This window comes from Tupaia chinensis, unplaced genomic scaffold, assembly GCF_000334495.1.
Source record: "Tupaia chinensis unplaced genomic scaffold, TupChi_1.0 Scaffold000069_1, whole genome shotgun sequence".
NCBI classification, from domain to species: domain Eukaryota; kingdom Metazoa; phylum Chordata; class Mammalia; order Scandentia; family Tupaiidae; genus Tupaia; species Tupaia belangeri.
In genome coordinates this window covers 1193442-1208480 of record NW_006159529.1, presented here as the reverse complement: position 1 = coordinate 1208480, position 15039 = coordinate 1193442, and the positions used below count along the sequence as shown (strand labels likewise).

The 15039-nt window shown below is 37.9% G+C and overlaps 1 protein-coding gene and 1 pseudogene across 1 annotated transcript in view; one reads left to right on the top strand and one right to left on the bottom strand.

The window, feature by feature from the left end:
- Nucleotides 1–15039, top strand: part of CCDC172 (coiled-coil domain containing 172) — a 94900-nt gene that overhangs the window by 66183 nt on the left and 13678 nt on the right. The window lies entirely within an intron of this gene.
- LOC102492625 (ribonuclease P protein subunit p29 pseudogene) lies at nucleotides 10801–11448 on the bottom strand (annotated as a pseudogene).

The window sequence follows — 15039 nt, the reverse complement described above, 5'->3', positions numbered from 1 at the left end:
GGCGGGCGACCGTGCCCGACAGGGAAAAACCCTCAAAAAAAAAAAAAAAAAAAAAAAAGAACACAATAACTCCCTTTCATCTCTTGAAAAAACAGAGGAAGTTACCAAACTGTCAGAGAAAGAATTTAGAATATTCATGGTAACAAAACTCTATGAACTGGAACAGAAAAGAGACATCAAACTACAAGAGAATAGGAAGTCCTTCCATGAAATTAAAGAAGAAATTAACAATATAAAAAAGAATCATATGGAACTATTAAAGATGAAGTCTACAATACAGGAAATCAAAAACTCTCTAGAAAGTATTACAAGTCAACTACACCATGCTGAAGATTGAATCTCTGATGTAGAAGATTAAAAACTCTGACCTAGAAAAAAAAAAAAAAACACCAAAAAGATAGAGAAAATAGCAACAAAAAAAAAATCAACATTGTGATTGGCTTCCATGAATCTTTTGATTTCAGTCTTTATTTTTTCAGTAGTTGTGAAGTCATTCAGGAGCAAGTTATTTAGTTTCCATGTGTATGTGTGTTTTTGAGGATTTCTCTGGAAATTAAAAGCAAGTTTAATTTCATCATGGTCGGAGAAGATGCTGGATATGGTTTCTATGCCTTTGACCCTGTAGAGGCTTGCCTTATTCCCTATCATGTGGTCAATCTTCATAAAGGTCCCATGTGGGGGGAAAAATGTGTCTTGCGGTTTTTGGGTGGAAAGTTCTATAGATGTCTGTTAAGTCCATCTGTTTTATGGTTTCATTTAGATCCTTTATCTCTTAGTTTTTGTCTAGATGATCTGTCCAGAGGAGATAGTGGGGTGTTAAGGTCCCAAATGATTAGTGTGCTGCAGTCTAGTTCTCCTTATAGATCTAGCAGTTTTTCCTTCATGTTATTTGTATGCTCCTGTGTTAGGTATTTATAAGTGTTACATCTTCTTGATAGATTAACCTTTTTACTACAATATAATGCCCTTCTTTGTCTCTTCAAACAGTTTTTGTTTTAAAGTCTATTTTTTTCAGAAATTAGAATTGTGACTCTAGCTCTTTTCCAGCCCTTCACTTTTAGCCTATGTATGTCTTTATCCATGAGATGTGTTTCTTGTAGTGAACAGATAGAAGGTTTCTGTTTTCTTATCCATTCAGCTAGTATTTGTCTCTTGATTGGAGAATTTAATCCATTAACATTCAATGTTACTAGCGGTATTTCCGGACTTGACCCACCCTTTAAGGTGGCCATTGTCTTGGTTATCTTTTATTCCCTTATCCCTGGCTGTTCATTCTTTAGTTTTCCTGGAACAGCACTCTCTTCAGAGTTTCTTGAAGAGCTGAGCTGGCATTGGCAAATTCTTCCAGGTTTTGTCTGAGAAGATTTTAATCTTTTTTTTCCCATATGAAGGATAATCTTGATGGATATAATAAGCTTGGTTGAAATAGTTTCTCTCTTAACACTTTCAATATGTCTTCCCTTTCTTCCCTTGCTTGCATTGTTTCCGTTGAAAGGTCTGGTGTTAGCCTGATGGGATGACCTTTGAAGGTCGCTTGTTTCTCTCTTGCCAGTTTTAGTATCATGTCTTTATCTGCGGTCTTGGCCAGTCTGGCTAAGATGTATCTTGGGGAAGATCTTCTTGGGTTGATTCTATTTGGAGTCCTTTGTATTTCTTGGGTCTGGATGTGTGAGTGCTTTTCTAGACTTGGGAAGTCTTCTTCCAGGATTTCATGGTATAAATTTTCCATGCCCTTATCAGTTTCTTCACCTTCTGGGATACCAATTATTAGAATGTTTGGATGTTTAATGGAATCTTGTATTTCTCATATATTATCCTCAAACTGATCACCTAACATCGTGCCTCAGAAAATTGGAAAAGCAACAGCAAAATAATCCAAAAAGCTCTAGGAGAAAGGAAGTAATAAAGATCCAAGCAGAAGTAAATGAAATAAAAAATAACTATACAGAAAATAAATGAAAGTAAAAGCTGGTTCTTTGAAAAGATAAACAAAATTGATATACCACTAGTGAGACTTATTAAGAAGGAAGGAACCAGGTAAATCAAATTTGCAGTGACGCAGGCAATATAACAACAGACATAATAAATACAAAACATCATAGAGGATACTATGAACAACTATATGCCAACAAACAAGAAAATCTGGATGAGATGGACAAATTCCTGGACATGTACAATCTATCTACCAAGATTGAGCCGGGAGGATATAGAAAATCTGAATAGGCCCATAACAACTCAGGAGGTTGAGTCAGTAATCAATAATCTTCCAACAAAGAAAAGCCCTGGTCCTGATGGCTTCACCTCTGAAGTCTACAAAATTTTTTTAACAAGCGTTAACACCCATTCTGCTCAAGTTATTTCTAAAGATCCAAAAGGGTCTTAATTCATTCTAATTCATTCTATGAAGCCTCCATCACCCTTGTCCTTAAAACAGATAAGAATAGGACAAGGAAGGAAAACTATAGACCAATAGGAAAACTACAGACCAATATCTCTGATGAATATAGATGTAAAGATTCTCAACAAGATACTAGCAAATCCAACAACATATGAAAAAGACTATACATCATGACCAGGTAGGCTTTATTCCAGGGATACAAGGTTGGTTCAACATACACAAACCCATAAATGTAACACACCATATTAACAGAAAGAAAGATAAAAACCATATGATCATATCAATTGATGTAGAAAAAGTATTTGATGAGATACAACATCCCTTCATGATCAAGACTATGTTGATCAGCAAAATCAACATGGAAGGATCATTTTTTTGGGGGGGAGAGATTTTTGCTATAGGCGTGTGCGCTTGCCAGACAGAGACAGAGAGACAGAAAGCGAGAAATCACCCCCCAGGGGGGATGGTCACACCGCAATCCCTTCTCCTTCATTCTCCTCTCGGGATCTTGGGCACGCACACACATGTGCCCGGCATAAGTTTTAAGACACCCGGGTCCGGGATGCAAACTGCAGTCGACTACGTGGGAGTCCAGCGACATAGCCATTACGCTAACTGCTGGTTCCCTAGAAGGTTCATTTCTCAATACAATAAAAGCTATCTATGAAAAACTCGCAGCGAATATCATCCTGAATGGAGAAAAGCTGAAAGCTTTTCTGCTAAAAACTGGTACAAGACAAGGATGCCCACTTTCTCCACTCCTTTTCAATATAGTACTGGAAGTCCTTGCCAACACAATCAGAAAAGAAAAGAAAATAAAAGGCATTAGAATAGAAAAAGAAGAGGTAAAACTATCTCTGTTTTCAGATGACGTGATTGTATACATAGAAGACCCAATGGTATCCTTGAAAAAATTTCTGTAAGTAATGCATGAATACAGTAAAGTTGCAAGATACAAAATTAACATACAGAAATCGATAGCATTTCTGTATACAAATAGCAGGCAGACTGAGTTAGAACTGAAAAAAGTAATTCCATTTACCATAGCCACAAAAAGTATAAGATATCTAGGAATAAATCTAACCAAAGAAGTTAAAGACCTCCACAAGGAAAACTATAAGAAGCTAAAAAAAAATTGTGAATGACTTTAAAAAGTGGAAAGATTCAGGGTAACCATTTTTGTGGTGCAAGAATGTTCTGTCATTGACAGTGTGGTGTTCTCTCAACAGGCACATAATGTCAGTTTGTTTCATAATTGGCAATGTTAAGTTTGATTCCGTAGATAAGATTGTGATGGCAGAGGCCATCAGGTAGCATGATGATTAGGGTGCTGGACTCTCATATGATTGGCCGCAGTGTGAGCGTTGGACCTGGCGGCTTAAAATCCACACTGGGCACCTGTGCATGCATGCCCACAATCTGACAAGGAGAATGGAGAAGGGATTGAAGTGTGATTATCCTCCCTAGGAAGTGATTTCTTTCTTTCCTTCTGTCTCTCTCTGGCAAGTACAGACAAACAAAACAAAACAAAAAGATTGTGACTGCCAGCTTTTCCCCACAGGAAAGTACTGTTATCCATTTATTATTAATAAGCGAAATATAAAATGATTGAAAACTTGTGCATATTCTTTTCCTCAATAGCCTTTTACTCAGTCATTTTATTATCTGCTAATAATTCTTCCCTGGATCAGTTATTATAGTTATGTCTGTATATGGTAATTTTTTCAACTTTATTTATTTATTTATTTATTTAATTTATTTTTAAGGTTTGTGACATAGCGTATGTGCTCTTACCAGAGAGAGACAGAGAGAAAGTGAGATATAACCCCACTCCCCCAGGGGGATGGCCATGCTGCAGTCTTTTCTCCTACTTTCTCCTCTTGGGATTTTGGGCACACACACACACACACACACACACACACACACTCATGCCCGATGTGATTTTCAATCTGCCAGGTCCAGGACTTGAACTGCAGATGATCATGTGGTAGTCCAGTGCCTTAATTACCACACCACCTGCTGTCTCCAATGTTTATTTATTTCTTCTAAAAGAGTGAGAGACAGGACACCCCCAACAGGGTCCTATACCATAATCCACCCCCAATCTCAGCCAGCTCCAGTCATGAGCACACGTGTACCTGTGTCTGGTGTATAGAGAGAGGCCTTGGACATATCAAATGGGGACCTTCTAATGTGGATTCAGCTGTGTTCGCTCTTCTAACCTTCATATTCTTTCTTTAGTTTTTAAAATTTTGTAATGGAAAGAGAAGATTTTGAGACCAGCAGTTAGCATAATGGCTATGTCGCCGGACTCCCATGTAGTCGACCATGGTTTGAGTCCCAGGCCCGGTGACTTAAAACTCACGCCAGGCGCGTGTGCGTGCATGCCCAAGACCCCAAGAAAAGAATGGAGGAGAAGGGATTGCGGAGTGTCTATCCGCCCTGGGGGGGTGATTTCTTGCCTTCTGTCTCTCTGTCTGTGTCTGTCTGGCAAGCTCATGTGCCCTATGGCAAAAACTCTCCAGAAAAAAAGAGAGAAGACTTTTCCCCTCTCATGTTTTTTAATCTCAAAAAAAAGCATCTGTTGGGGTCGGCAAGTGGCGTAATGGTTAAAGGCGCTGGACTCCCACATGGCCGACCACGGTTCAAGTCTCGGACCTGGTGGCTTGCTTTCTCACTTCCTCTCTCTCTCTCTCTGTCTCTCTCTGATCAAACTGAAAAATAATAATGATATTAATAATAAAGTTAAATAAAATAATTCTTTAACAACAACAAAAAATCTGTTGATTCATGAATTTAGTTTTTAATTAATATGTTATAATCTGTTCCTGTCATTATTTTCAGTGATCCTGTTGTCTCAAATTTGGCCAGAGGCAACTCCTTGAAATTGAGTTTTGTGTCTTTTGGCAGATTTTCATCAATTTTTGACCACTTTCTTTCTTCCTGTGAAAGAAAATGTGCCAAGCTCATGTATGTGTTACCTATCTCAATGCTGGCACCTATTATTTATTCAGGGAGCCCTGTTATCTCTGAGTTGGGGATGGTATTTGGAAACTCAGATCAAAGTGCTAGATGTGATCATTACCACTGGATGTAATTGCTTCTAAGCATTTTTAAGTGGACAGAACTAAAAATACTATTTTTTTTCTTAGAGGGATTTTTTGCTATAGGGCAGATGCATGAGACAGAGAGAAGCACAGAGACAGAACATGAGAAATCATCCCCCCTCCCAGAGGGGATGGTCATGCTGCAGTACCCTCTCCTCCATTTTCCTCTCGGGATTTTGAGGATGCACACCCATGTGTCTGTCGTGAACTTTAAGTTGCCAGGTCGAATTCCCAGGTCTGGGAATCGAACCACAACTGACTACATAGGAATCCAGTGATGTAACCATTATGATATCTCCTAGTCCCCTATAAATTTTTACTTATCTCCTCCAAATACAAAATGACAAAGTTTGTCATCTTACCCCTTTCTGTGTCTTTCATATTCTAGTGAAAACTTCTAGTTCTTAACATCAATGTAAATATTAATTTCTTAAATTCTCTAATCATCACAAAATAATTTTAGGATTACCCCCACTAACAACAACAACAAAAAACCTAGTAAATCACATTAAGATTCCTTTGTAATTCTTGTTGCTTTCCAACATATCTCACTGAAGGTATTGTAGACAACTTTGTTCAAAAATTCCTTGAATTATTTTTTATTTTTCTCTACAATTATAAATTGAAAAAGCAGATAGTTTTATTTATACCTCTTTGTGTCTAACTCAGGTGTTCTTTTAGATCCAATTTTTAGAGTGCTTTTCCTCAGTTCTATTGATCAAACTTTATCTGATGCATATATTAAACATCAACATGATTCAAGTCAAAAGTGAATAAAAAGATACACCCAGTAAATTCTCATTCCATTCCATTCCCATTCCATTCTATCCCAACCCACTTTGATTCACTGTCGTAGATGACCATTTTCACTAGTTTCTGGTTTGTCTTCCAATTGCAATTTCTTTTTTCAAAAGCAAATGCAGGGAACCAGCTGTTAGCGTAATGGCTATGTCGCTGGACTCCCACGTAGTTGACCGCAGTTCGCGTCCCGGACCCGGTGGCTTAAAACTCCCGCCGGGCGCGTGTGCGTGCGTGCCCAAGATCCCGAGAGGAGAGTGGAGGAGAAGGGATTGCGGCGTGACCATCCCCTCTGGGGGGTGATTTCTCGCTTTCTCTCTCTATGTTTCTCTCTGTCTGTCTGGCGAGCGCACGTGCCCTACAGTGAAAAACCTCTAAAAAAAAAAAAAGCAAATGCATAACTATATATTCATAGATCCCTTTCTCTTTTACAAATGTTAACACACTGTAGATAATCTTTTGTATCTTTTTTTTTTTCATTTAACAATATATCCTAGAATTCAACAATATATCCTAGAATTCGGTTCATGTTGTTAAAGAGATTTTCTTTCTCTTTTTTTTTTTGGGGGGGAGAGATTTTTTTGCTATAGAATGTGTGTTCTCACCAGAGAGACAGAGAGCAATAGAGAGACAGAAAGCAAGAAATCACCCCTCAGGGAAATAACCACACCACAGTCCCTTCTCCATTCTCCTCTTGGAATTTTTTTTGGGATGTGCATGCTTATGCACCTGATGTTGAGTTTTAAGTTGCCTGGTCTGGGACTCAAACTGCAGTTGACTATGTGGGAGTCTAGGGATGGAACTGCTTCACCATCTGCTGGTCCTGAAATTTTAATTTTTTATGGTTGTATAATTATTTTTATTAAATTATTAATTTGTTTATTCTTATTACTTTTTAATTCACCAGATATAGACAGAGACAGAAGAAAAGTGAGACAGAAGCTGCTGGGTCTGAACCCTGATCAGCCATGTAGGAGTTCAGTGCCTTAACCAACATGCCACCTGTTGGCCCCGGCTGTATAATTCTTAATTGTAATAAATGTACTATAGTTTATTCAACCAGTCTCATATGAATGAACATTTAGGTTGTATCCAATACTTTGTGATTAAAAATTATGCAGTAGATCCAGCAGGTGGCATGTGGTTAAGGAGCCGGACTTGCACATGGCTGACTACAGTTCAAGTCCTGGACCTAGTGCCTTCCTTTCTCACTTCCCCTCTCTCTTTTTGTCATTTTCTGGTGAGTGCATGCAACCTACGGCAAATTAAAAAAATAATACAATTTTTAAAATAATGCAATAAATAACATTGTTCACATATTGCTTTGTATCTATAGAGTTTATTAGTCCATGGGGAATGACAGGATCAGAGGGAAAATATAAATGTAGTTTTGTTAGACATTTCCATTTTCCCCTCTGTGGAGATTATACCATTTTTAATTCTCTTTAGCGAAGTTTGAGCATATTTGTTTTCCTGTCACTTTGCCAAAATGGTTGGAGCAGAGTTGTTTTTTAGTCACCATGCCAAACAGTTTTTTGGTCAAGTTTTTGAAGTTTTACCAATCAGATAGAGAAGAAACGGTATCCTTGTTTAGTACACTTCCAAGTGTTTATTAGAAGTGAAGTTTTTGTTTGTTTGTTTGTTTTTTTAAGTTTTTGATATGGGGTATGGGCACTTGCTGGAGAGATACTGAGAGAAAAATAAAGGGAAAGTGAGAAAGCACCTCCTGGGGAGGATGGCCGTATGACAGTCCCTTCTCTCAGAATTTTGGACACGCATGCACAACACACACACCTGGTGTATTTTTCAAGCTGCTGGGTCCTGGACTAGAACATCTGAATAGGCCATGTGGGATCCAGCTGCCTTAACCACCATGTCATCTGCTGGCCCTTTTTATACCTCTACAGACCATTTGTATATCTTTTTTATAAATTACTTCTATACGATTTTCCCTATTTTTTTCTATCACGATTTTGGTCTTTCTCTCTTGATTAGAAAATGTATTTATTATTGGGAATTTATTTATTATTTGGAAGGTGGGTTAGTCCTTTCATGTCTTTTTTACAATTTGTCATTTATCTTTTGATTTTACTTATGGCTAGGCAATTTTTTTAGCTCATTTGAATTTAATCTTTTAAAAAATTATATTTGTATTTTGAGCCATAGTTTAAGTTTTTCCTAACAACCAATATGTAAAGGAATTTCCCTATGCTTTCACTTTGTCCTTGTTATAGTCTCATTTTTTACATTTACTTTTTTTTTTTTTTGAAAGAGAGGTTTTTGCCATATGGCGCGTGCGCTCGCCAGATAGAGACAGAGAGACATAAAGCGAGAAATCACCCCCAAGGGGGGATGGCCACGCCACAATCCCTTCTCCTCCATTCTCCTCTCGGGATCTTGGGCACGCACGCACACGCACCCGGCGTGACGTCGACTGTATGGTAGAGTCCAGCGACATAGCCATTACGCTAACTGCTGGTCCCGGTGTCCTGGTTCTTGACCTTAAGGCTATTGATTCTAGTGTTTCCCCAACAAATAAAATGCTTTTTTGTTTAAGGTTTTTGCTATAGGGTACGTGCATTCACCAGAGGGAGGGAAGGTGAGAAATCACCCCCTGTGGAGGGATGGCCATGCTGCCATCCGTTCTCTTCCATTCTTCTCTCAGGATTTTGGGCACATACACACATACACATACACTTGCACCATGGTCTGCCATGTGGGAGTCCAACACCTTAATAGGCATGCCACTTGATGGTCCCTAAGATGCTGATTTAGGACTAACATAAGCACTTTTTATTGTATAAAAAGAATGTCCAATAATTTTGAGTTTAATTAATATTTTTATCAGAGACGTTTTTAATATTTCAAAGGTTCTTTCAGCACTTTCAGAGATAGTCATATTATATTTCTCCTTGGAAATATTAATATGATTAATTACACTAATGAATTTCTAATATTGAACTATGTATTTATTCTGGAATAAATCCCAGTTGGTCATAGTATATTACTTATTAATGTGGTATTAGATTCTTTTTTCTAGTATTTATAATTTTTTGAATTGGTATACTTAGATGTGTGAGTGTATGTATTATCTTTATCAGGTTTAGATATCAGTATTATAGCTGCTTCAGAAAAAGACGTTGACTGTTTTTCTTGTTTTTTTATACGTTGGACTAATTTTTATGGTTTTGATATTATTTGATCTCTAAAATTTTTTTTCCCCTTTTTGTTCATAATATAGTTATTTAAAAACTTTCTGTGTGGATCAACCAAATAAACATAGTGGCTAGGGGAGACAGATTCCACATGGTCAACCATGGCTGGTATCCCAGTCCAACAGCTTGAAGAACATGCCAACTGTATGTGCATGTGTGTCCAAAATCCCAACAGGATGGAGAAATGGAAAAGAATGGATTGCATCATGATCATTCCCAATTAAAGAAGTTCCTTCTCCTCTCTATCTCTCTCTGGCGACCTCACACACTGTCTCCCAGTTAAAACACACACACACACACACACACTTTCTCCATTTTGGCTATGGTTACTGGGTGAAAAATAGAAAACAGAAGGTGCTGGGAACCAGAAGTTAGCATAATGGCTATGTCGCTGGACTCCCACGTAGTCGACCGCGGTTCGCGTCCGGGACCCGGTGGCTTAAAACTCATGCCGGGCACGTGTGCATGCGTGCCCAAGATCCCGAGAGGAGAATGGAAGAGAAGGGATTGCAGCGTGACCATCCCCCCTGGGGGGTGATTTCTTGCTTTCTGTCTCTATGTCTCTGTCTGTCTGGCGACCACATGCGCCCTATAGTGAAAACCTCTCCAAAAAAAAAAAAAACAGAAGGTGCCATAAACCTAAAAGACAAGTAGGAAGGAAAAACTGGAAATTAAGGATCTTAGAGACACAAAAGAAAGTCATAAAATGATAAAAATAACACAACCTTCTTACCCAAAAATGGAGCCATTGGTTATAGAAGCTTCTTTCAGTTCTTCAGATGCAGTGCTCAGTGCTCTCAACTGTGAGGACTCAGACCTATTGTCAGTATTTTCCCACACCTGATGACATTTTCACTTTTTTTTTTGCAAGAATAGTTACTTTATTTGAAGTCTGTTTATACTTGCAAGTGTATATTATTATTACATAAACTACTGATTCATCATAGAACATTCAGTAAACATCAAGAAGTGTGAAAAAGGAGTAACCTAAAAATTCTGCTAGTCAAATCCACCAGTGTTAACCCTGGTATGTTTCTACCAGTCTTTTCTCTCCATGGGAGTAATAAACATCAAAATCACTTATAAATACACACTCCTCTGTTGCCCGAATCTTCACTCAGCACACTGCATCTTCCCATATTATTAATGTCCTTAACTCTGATTTTTATTGGCTGGCGTTCTACTATAACTGGACTTGGTTGAACCAGCTCTTTACTAAAAGGTGGGAATTCAAGAGGTTTCCAATTTTCAGTTGTCATAATCGCCTTAGGTAGGAAAGAATTCAGAGGTCGACTGTGCCCTTTGCTTTAAAATTCTTTGTGGACCACTCACTTGACTGAAACTAGAATTTGTTCCCATAAATGTAGGATACAAAGTCATCCATTTCCACAGTGAACACACAATTTAGCTTGGGGATAACTTTCAGGTGGTCTTTGGTGATAATTTTAAAAACGTGCTTGGTTTCCTGTAGAATTACTCCTGTAACATCCACATACAAGGGGCATTTGGATTTTGTGACTAGAACAGCAGCACCGTGAAGATTTGTCTTTAACACTTGGCTTGAATCATCTGTGGCTGAGTGTCTGGCTTGAGACCAATGCACAGTTCCCGGATATACCGCTTCCAAAGTTTACGCAGAGGGAGAAAAAAACTGTATTTCTGTTGCTCTGGCTTAATGTCAAAGAGCCACAGTTTCCTCCTTTGCCTGGCAGAGAGGCCTTTGGATTTCCTTTTCTCCTTTCTCTTCCGGCCAGTGAAGAATAACGGCCTTGCACTGCAGCTGGTCCTCCAGGCCTTGCCGGCTCATGCAGGGCACGCTGCGCTTCGGAAGGGCCTCTACGAAGGCCTCGGGCTGCGCGGTCCTTGCATACCGAACATGGAACTCGTTTGCCTGTTGCTGAGAAAAAGCACAGTAGACCACGCTCTTCATCCTCGGACTGCTTCCAGTGCACTCTGATGTCTCCTTCAGGCGCCACTCACTCTTTCTCCACTTTGTTCAGTCACCCTCCGCCACCCTGTCAGGATTTTCTTGTGCCTGAAGCCTGACACTTTCACTTTTTGAGGATCATGCAGTCTGTTTCATCATCACAGGCCTCCTCCTTCTTTCTCTTTTTCATTCAGTTGCTCCTTAATTCTATATTTGTCCGTGGATCGGTGCTGGTTCTGCAGAATTTAGATACTTCTTTCTCTCCCTACATGTAATTTCAAGTTTATAATAGACTCTGTTTCCTAGTTTAGTTTGTATATATGACTTAGGGATAGTTTTATTTAGCTTTTAAATTAAATCTTTTTTTTTTTTTAGGTAATTGTTATCTTACTATCTGTACTGTTGTCATTTTTTTTCTTTAAAAAACAGACAAGCTTATTTAATCATTTTTATATCATAAAATTTGTCCTTTCTAGTAGATACTCCTGTGAGTTGGCAAATACATTGAATCATTTAGCCACCACCACAATCAAAATACAGAATAATTTCGTTACCCAAAATGTATCCTCTTTCCCATTTATAACGATTGCCTGCAATCAACCCCAGCCCCTGCTACATTTTCTTTTTCTAGTTGGGGACTTTTCAAATATGTAACATAAATGAAATAATCTGGGCTTTAACAAAATTTTAGCATAATGCATTTGAGATTCAAGCATACCATTTCATATGTCAGAGATAGTGGCAGAGAATTTTATAAAAATAATAAAACACTTCACAAATAGAACAAGCTCAGAGAGTAAATCGCACCATTAAAAAAAAAAAAAAAAAAAAAAAAAAGCCAATATCTATCTGTATCATTTTAAACTTCTGAAAAACAAAAATTAAGAGAAAATAGGGACCAGTAGTTAGCATAATGGCTGTGTTGCTGAACTCCCATGTAGCTGACAGTGGTTCGAGTCCCGGACCCAGTGGCTTAAACTCCCGCCAGGCGCATGTGTGCCTAAGATCCTGAGAGGAGAATGGAGAAGAAGGGATTGTGGCATGGCCATCCCCCCTGGGGGGCGATTTCTGGCTTTCTATCTCTCTGTCTCTCTCTGTCTTTTTGGTGAGTGCACACGCCCCATAGCAAAAAACCTCTCCAAAAAAAAGAAAAGAAAAAGAAAATCATGAAGAAGGACAGATAAAGAAAAGATACAAAAACAGTTAATACAATGGAATTAAGAATTATAGTAGAATTCTCATTAGAAATTATGTAGCTAGGGCCAGTAGGTGGCATGGTGGTTAAGGAGGCTAGATCCCACATGGCCAACTTTACAGTTCAAGTCTTGGATCCACTGTCTTGAAAAACATGCTGGGCACATATACATGTGTTCCCTAAATCCCAAGAGGAGAATGGAGGACAATGGATTTGTAGAGGGTGTTTCTCACTTTCCATCTCGCTGTGTCTCTCTGTATCTCTCCCAAGTACAAATCCCTATAGCCCCCCCAAAAAAATAAAAAGAGAGAAATTATGCAAACCAGAAGATAGGGGAATGATATTTTGGAAAACTGAAAATAGAAGCTGTCAACACAGAATTCTCAGTGAAAATATATTTTATAAATGAAGGAAAATTAAGATATTTTCATACAAATCCAAGCTGATTGAATTCCTTGCCAATAGACTTTATGCCATTATAAGTCTAAATGAAATAAGTGTTTCAGGGAAAAGGAATGTGGTATCAGATAGGAACCTGGAACTACACAAAGAAATAAAAGAGCTTCAGCAATGGTTAAAATAAAAAGATGAAATGATTAAAATGAAGATAATATAAAAACCCTTTGTAAAAATGTTTAATTGCACTAAAAAGATGAATGACTAAAGCAAAAATAGTAGTAAAATATTTTAACTTTACAGTACATGTAAAATATATATAATAGAACAAAAAAAATGGAAGGGAGAAATTGGAAATATAATGTAGTAAGGGTCTTATCCTGTAAGTCTAGCAGTATTGTAATGCTTAAAAGTACACAGTAAGAAGCTGAAGAAGATATATATTGTAAACCTAAGTGCAAGTGTTATAAACTTGTTAAAAATAGGTATAAAAAATAAGTCAGTAGAGGAGATTAAAATGCAATGGTTAGGGAGCCAGCAGTTAGCGTAATGGTTATGTCGCTGAACTCCCATGTAGTCGACCGCGGTTCGAGTCCTGGACCCAGTGACTTAAAACTCACGCCCGGTGCGTGTGCATGCGTGCCCAAGATCCTGAGAGGAGAATGGAGGAGAAGGGATTGCAGCGTGACATCCCCCCTGGGGGGTGATTTCTCGCTTTCTGTCTCTCTGTCTCTCTCTGTCTGTCTGGCAAGCGCACACGCCCTATAGAGAAAATCTCTCCAAAAAAAAAAAAAAATCAGTGGTTAAAAATAATCCAAAAATACAAAGAAAGCAAAAAAAAAAAGAGGAAATAACTGATAGAACAAATAGAAAACAACTAGAAAAATGTTTATAATCTAGCCACATAAATAACTGGACTACCTTTAAATGGGGTAAGCACATCAACTAAAAGATTATCATGTTAGATGAAAGTGTAAGAAACAACTATATAGTTTCTTGAAGAAACCCACTTTAAATATAAAGGCATAGATAGATTAGGTTTCTATAAGAAACCCACTTTAAATATAAAAGCATAGATAGATTAAAAGTAAGAGAGTGGGAAGAAATATTCTCTGTAATAGTGTTTAAAGTTCTACTTTCTTCATATCCTCATCGATATTTGATATTGCCTTTCATTCATTTTAGCTATTCCAGTGGATGTTTAGTGGTATTTCATTTGCTTTCCTTTGTATTTCCCTGATCACCATTGAAGTCGAGTACTATTTTATAATATTTTTAGTCATTTGGTATCCTCTTTTGTGAATAATCTGTTAACGGTTCAAGTTTTCATTGTTTTGTGCCTATTTTCTACTATGTTATCTTTTTTCCTCATTGACTTGTAGTTCATCATCTATTATGGATATAATCTGTTGTTATTTGTCTCTGCTGACTTTTACTGATAGTAACTTGCCTTGTTGGGTGTTTCTTAATTTTTGGTTGTAAGCCCTTTGTTTCTTTTTTAATCTGTGGCAGGCCTGTGGGTGTAAATATCAATATGTCAAGGTTTCCTTCAGAGGATTTTCTTTGCTTCTGCTGATTTCTGGGGAATACAGCTGTCCTAGGGCCCCTTCAGCTTGAGACTGGGCCTCAGCAAAGGTTCAAAATGATAGTTTTCACCTGGTTGCTGACCCAAGTGTTGCTTAGGTTTACAGAAAACTACCTGGCTCTTCCTATCAGCCCTCAGGGCAGCTTCAGTCTCCTGGCTGTCCAGTTTCAAACCACAGTTCTCTACCCTTCCAGCCACTGACTGTAGTTTTTGCTTATGTTTTTCTTTTTGGAAAAAATGTTAGTTATAACGTTAGAAGTGGATAACTTTCACATTAAATTTAGGTATAAAATAATTTTTTAAAAGAAATTTAAAGGAGTCAAATGATCCAAAGGATTAAGGATTTAATTGAGGAAAAAAAGATTGATGTTGTTTTCTCTTGAATTTAAAATGATTTTTATGTTTCTTTAAAAAAAAT